The sequence below is a fragment of the Monopterus albus genome, unplaced genomic scaffold (assembly GCF_001952655.1).
Source record: "Monopterus albus unplaced genomic scaffold, M_albus_1.0 scaffold170.1, whole genome shotgun sequence".
Classification (NCBI taxonomy): domain Eukaryota; kingdom Metazoa; phylum Chordata; class Actinopteri; order Synbranchiformes; family Synbranchidae; genus Monopterus; species Monopterus albus.
In genome coordinates, this window is record NW_018128050.1 from 1,011,091 (window position 1) to 1,017,709 (window position 6,619).

The window sequence follows — 6,619 nt, forward strand, 5'->3', positions numbered from 1 at the left end:
CCACTGGTGTAGGAGATGGGAGGGGTCGTGCATGATGGATGTTAGTTTTACCAGCATCCTTCTGTCTGCCACCTCCTTGATGGAATCTAGGGGGTAGCCCAGGATAGACCCAACTCTCTTGACCAGCTTGTTTAGTCTCATTCTGGCTGTCCGGGCTACCTCCCGCCCAGCCCACAACAGCGTAAAAACAGCAGATGCCACTACAGTATCATAAAAGGTCCGAAGGAGTACCCCTCGCACACCAAAGGACCTCAGTCTCCTCAACAAGTGGAGGCGGCTCTGGCCCCTCTTGTACAGGGCATCAGTGTTTTCAGTCCAATTCATTTTGTTGTTGAGGTGGACCCCCACGTATTTAAAGGTGTCCACAATCTCAATGACTGAGCCCTGAAAGCTCACCGGAGTGAGTGCTGGTGATTTCCACCAGGGATCAGTCACCATCTTTTTAGTCTTACTGGTGTTCAGGACTAGTCGATTTTCCTCACACCACTTCACAAAGTCAGTAACAACCCCCCTGTGTGACAGTAGTGGGAGTTGTACCTGAGGTCCGACGTGTAGAGGGTGAACAGAAAGGGGGAAAGCACCGTCCCCTGGGGTGCCCCTGTGCTGCAGACCACCACATCTGACACACAGTCACGCATGACTTCAAGTTCATTCTCAGCCTGTCCGCAAACAAACTGAGGTCTGTTTGTGAGGTAGTTAATAATCCATGCAGACAGGTGTTGGTCCTCAGTAGTGATGGCTGGATTGTGTTGAAAGCACTGGAGAAGTCAAAGAACATGACCCTCACCATGCTTCCGGGGTACTCCAGATGAGATAGGGCTCGATGCAGCATGTAGATAATGGCATCAACCCCGATGCCAGGACGGTATGCAAACTGCAGCAGGTCGAGCGCCGAGCTCACCTGGGCACGGAGGCAGCCAAGGACAATCCTCTCCATGGTCTTCATCTGGTGGGAGGTCAGGGCAACGGGTCTGTAATAGTTTGGTATAAGGTATTTTGGGAACCGGGACAACACAGGATGTTTTCCATAGGGCTGGGACTCTCTCCAGGCTAAGACTCAGATTAAACATGTACAAGACCACCTCACTGAGCTGGTCTGCACACTCCCTGAGGACCCTGGGGCTGATGTGGTCAGGGCCTGTGGCCTTCTTGGCCTTAAACCTCCTTAACTCCTTCCTGACTTGGTCTGCCATGAGACAGGTGGGGCTGGTGGGTGGTGACTGCTCAGGAGCTGTGGGATGTTGAGAAACCCCCGTGACAGTGGGAGGAGGGGCAAAGTCTAGCTGAGGTGTGAGCAGCTGCGGCTGCAGGGAGACAACTGACCTGGAGAAGTAAGTACAGGCACAAGTCCAGCAGGCACAGAAGACGTTTCCCTCAGGGAGAGACCATTTCAGCTTGTACTGAAGCCGAGGGAGGAGTGCTGAGTTTGGGCCATGGAAATGGCGCCTTAGAACATCTTCATCTAATAAATCGGAATCTATGCTGATGCATATCTGGAGTATGAATAAAACCTGGATACTTTTCAATTCAGGTCCCACGAGTAATGATATCAGCCCAAAATATTATCTTTAAGTTGTGTCTGACCGACAGAAACTGAGCTGTGACCTGTAATAAATACAGTGTGACTGGCACCAACTCTAAGTTTGTGTGTGCACGGTGTTGCAAAGCAGCCCGTCTCCTAGACGTGATGTGATCGTAAGGAGGGGATGCCTGTCATTACAGTGAATGGGTTAGGTGTTCGGGTTAGACGGTTAGAATTACAGTGTCGTCTGGGTCTCCCTTCACTTTGGTTTTATATATTTTAATATAATTCATTGCAGCACTGGAGATACTAATGGTTATTTATCAAGTTTCTTAGACTTCATAATTATGAAGTTGTGTTTCTTTAATTGGAGCTCAAGTCTAAATATGTTTCATTTGTTCTGTGCTAAAATATTGACACTTGCAGCATAGTATCCACTGTTAGCCACTGAGGCCTAAATAAACTTGTTATGGCTGTGCTCAGACTCTCACAACTCTTTGGTTAAGGAAAGATCACGGTCTGCTTTAGTGCAGAAAGCGTTCCCCGTGACCCAAGAGCTGGAGACACAGGGTCTTTAATAACAGCGAATGTGAAATGGAAAGAGAGTAGAGCCATCGTCAGCCCTACAGCCGTGTGGTGACTGGCAGCAGGACTGTTCTCCACTGAGGCAGCTGAACTCGGTGTTGTTTACCAGCTCTTCTTCTCTCAGTACACTAACGATCAAACTGAATAATTAGGTCTTCATATCACCCTGGGACTGGATGCAGTCTGGGCTCACACACTGTACTGTAGTGCAGACACTGCCTCACACTGCGCTATATCTCCCATCTGCACTGTTTGTTTTAAAGTCACTGTTTTTGTCATTGTTTTCTCTGTGATTTCACTGTCGGGCTCGTCTGGTTTCAAACATAAAGTAAGGTTCTTTATTGCCATTGTACAAAACATAAAATGAAATTCATGTGCCCTCAAGAACTGGACTCATATATTAAGATAAATAAGAAATAGATATATAAAATAGATAAATAAAAGCTCGTACATCACACTCTACACACCAAGACATGGCAGCTTTTTTACCATACACTCATTGCCAATGTATTCCGTAAAAAAAAAAAAACACTTGCGAGTCCAGGTGCCGGAGGGAGGGAGCAGTGGGCGGCCACCTGAAATTCTGACTAATTGGCAGCATTCCCACCACTGCTTTGACTTTAACCCCTGAATCAACCTGACAAAGAAAGCAGGTTTTTAAAGAACACACGAGTGTCTCCTGATCTGCCATGCTCATGGTTAACGCTTGGCAACTCGAAGTATTGTTGTCAACAACTGAAGTTGACTGGTGAAAGTTTATTTACCAAACTGCTGAGCTCTGGGAGTGAGGTTGGCTCATAAACATCAGACAGGTTGGCCACAGGTTAGATATTGGTGCCGCCACTCCTCAACCGTTTTAGAATCAGTTTTAATTTTAGTGTTGTCTGCCGGTGATAGCAGCACATACGATACAAATGGGCCCTCGTCATTTTTGATTCAGTGCCAGAACTACATCAGTTTAATTCTGTAAGATAACTGCAGCGTGTGGCCCCATCAACACGGTTCTTGTCCATTTATCCATTACCGATCTTTGTGGTGTGTTACCAGCCTGTCCGCATACAGGCGAAGATTTCAAACCATTTCAAATTGCATTAATCTATAGGTTCGTAAAAGAATTCTCCAAAGACATGTACAGTGCCACTCATATGCTACTAGCTTAACACATCCTGAGAACAGAAAAGGCTCAGAGATTGTCGGTGGCTGTGGCAGTGTGCATCCGATTTGCACTTTGCAGCAACAAGCTCACAAAAAGTCATATGGAGTCGATACATAGAGTCAGACGTGAGGAGAACAGGGTGTAGGCTCTGTGCCTCCTCCCTCTCTGTGCTCTAACTGATTTCTCTGGGTGTTATCGGCATCAAACCAAAAGGACAATACCGCCACAACATCAGGATAACATCAACATATCCACAATAACTCCCTCCCTCCTCAATTTCCTATTAAACCAGCCCCATGTGAGTCCTGCTCACCAGTTGTCGTCCCCTTTCCCACTGTTCACACTTTGCCTCCACCCCCGCGAGTCACACTCCTCTCTCTAACCAGCAGCCTGTGGGCTGTTAATTACCCTGACACACATTGACAGCATGACCTCGATTTGTTGCTTTGTGAAGCTACATGAGTAACGCTGCAGTCACCTGTGTTCGGTGTGGAGGCATTGTGTGTTTCTCTTACAGTCCAAACCTCATCTTTAAAAGACCGACCAACCTTTCTGGCTTGCTACTTTCTTGACTGACTGACTGATAATTGCTTGCATAGTCTTGGTGTGAATAGATTTTCTAAACTTTATACTTGTTCACCAGAAAAACAAAATTCTGACATTCCTCTTCTGTCTGTGGATCTGTCAGCTCTGAGGATCTTTAAAAACACAAACGTATAGTTCATTCTCAGAATTTTGCTAAACTAAATGAGGAGCCTGCTAGGTTTAGGCACACACACACAGCCTGCTTCAGTTTAGCTAAAACAACTTGGTGAGGTGACGGTCATGGTTTGGCTTAAAATATGCACTTCATATATCCTATAACACATCCGAGCACCAACTACACAGAGAACTCTGTGTGTTACCAGTGGGCGACTTGTGTTGGTGTATGAAGAAAGCTGTCCTGTGTGGCCTGTCAGAAATAGTAAGAACAGAGTGATAAAGCGGTTGAAAAAACGCCACTACCAGGTCTAAAGTACTGGACTGATGCTCATCACTGCAGCGGCAGTGTTACAGTGTAGAGTCGCGTAAGCCTTTAACAGCCCCTGGGGGCCACTTGGCTTGTTAACAGCAGTCAGTAAATACAGTAGGAACAACCCCAGCTGGGCCTGGACACCAAATAGCAGCTGACCTTGTGCAATCACATGACCAACTTCTTACACAGTCATTCGAGAGTCTCCCTGGCTCCCCTAGTCCTCACAGAATTATAATACATATTGATGATATGCATCTTCTGACCTACTGGTAGGTGCAGTTTGCTCCTGCTGATGCATGGTTACAGCGTGATAACAATTATAATGGTCATGATTAACAATAATGGTCATTTTCCCAATAATTTGAACTGGCTGCATTGTCCCTGAGCAAATCGGTGCCATAGATTGTGTGTAAAAGATAGATGGCACATCAACACTTCCACTATGCAGAAGTGAGGCCAACATATTGTGACTCTGACAGCTGCCATCTTGGCACCAGGTTCTGTGTGAACGAGTTATGGTGGCTTCACTTCTAAGAGCTATCACGTCATCCACCTTTATATACAGTCGGTGGTTGGCACTGACGGTGCAAACCATCAGACTGTATTTCGTCATGGTACTGGGCTGGCAGAATTTGTGACGTGGGACTGAGTCTGAATAAACTACAGTGTGTGTGTGTGTGTGTGTGTGTGTGTGTGTGTGTGTGTGTTCATGGTGATGAAATGTAACAGCGTGGTCACTGATCAGTGATCTTATTGATCACTGCAGCTCAGTGGCACAGAGCAGTTAGACATATAGGCCTTTCATCTACCTGGAGTAGAAGTGAAAAGGATAAAACAGCACTTTCACATATACAGTTGTGTGTTTTTGCTGACTTTGTCATGACTTCAATGGCATTTTAACAGGTTTGTAGCTAGACTACAAATAGATCAATATATTCCTTTTGACTTTCCCAACAACTCTAAATGTTAAATGTAACCTCATTCTTCAAGTGAAGCTTTAGTGTTTCCAATAAAAGCTATAGGCAACAAGGAGGCTTTGAATGGCTGAAAGTCTAGGTTACAGTTTCAAGGTGACTCAGAAGATGAAGAAAGAAACACACTCGTGGTGGCAGATTATCCCAGCAACAGCATCTGGCCTCGTCTCTCTCCATCTTCTGAGCCCCGTCAGCACCAGTCCCCTTCTGTCCAGCCTGGCGGAAACATTTGTGAAACCCTCAACAAACACGCGCTTTAATGATTTAAAACAAAGATGAACCCCAGAATACTGAAAACAAGCTTTTAAAGTGCTTATTATTGGTTTGAGCTGAGCTAGCTGGGGTTGAGTTTGCTCGGTCATACTTGAAGAGCAAACGCTCGGTAATATTCTGGTCTCTCCACTAATGGTGACGCCATCATGATGGAGAGCTCGTGGTTTTTCTGGAGGTGGTGGTGCGGATGGCAGAAATGGTTCAGGACAGATAGTTTAGGGGACAGGAATCCATTTGTGAGCGCTCCCACAGTGGGATGAAGCCAAGCATACATCATAATTTATGTGACAAATGAGTTTCTATCACTGTTTATTAGTCTGTTTTCCAAGACATTCTCCCTCAAGCATCCACATAACACTGAGGAGACAAAAACAAACCCTGAGTCTCAGACACATGCCCTGACAGACCTCCAGCAAATACAGCTGTTTTTCTGCATGCGAGAAAGGGCACAGTCCAGACTTGAACCTGATCAGGTGACAGGGACCTAGTCAGGGTTGTTGTTGAGGAGGAAGTCCGGTCTCTCTTCAACCACAGCTTCACAATTAAAACCTCATCTCCTCTCATTTACATGGAAAACTGAGCTGCAGCATACATTTGATCATGTTAAAGTTACACATAGTGGCTTTTTAAATGGTGGATGTAAGTAGTTTTGTCGTAGTCTCAGAGTCCTGAAAGTTGGACTTTTAAACCAGGGAAGGGTTTGATTACTGTATATATGCACACATGACAAATAACTGCTTCCCTGCAAAAAACTGAGAATTTGTAAAAATCAAGCAGAGAACAATAAAACATACATATATTTAAAACCTACAATGTTTTAAAATGAATTTATGAATGAATATTTTATATGTATATATTTATATATAGAGAGAGAGAGTGGGGGCAGATGAATGAATGTAGTGTGGAAGATATTTAAACTAATATACAGTTTTACAGTTATTAGTTTTCTTCCAACTGATCTGGGGGTGGAGGGGTTAACTAGAAATATTCAGATAAGAAAGTGAAGCGAAAGTACTATTACAAGTAAAGGTTTAAATATTTGATAGATAAAATAGATCAAAGTGTAGAAGAGTCATCGGGATTTTGTAGTTTAG

The 6,619-nt window shown here is 44.8% G+C and overlaps 1 protein-coding gene across 1 annotated transcript in view; it reads right to left on the bottom strand.

The window, feature by feature from the left end:
* LOC109969118 (leucine-rich repeat neuronal protein 3-like) overlaps positions 1-6,619 on the bottom strand; it is an 18,465-nt gene that overhangs the window by 10,096 nt on the left and 1,750 nt on the right. The gene's annotated exons all lie outside the window — the stretch shown is intronic.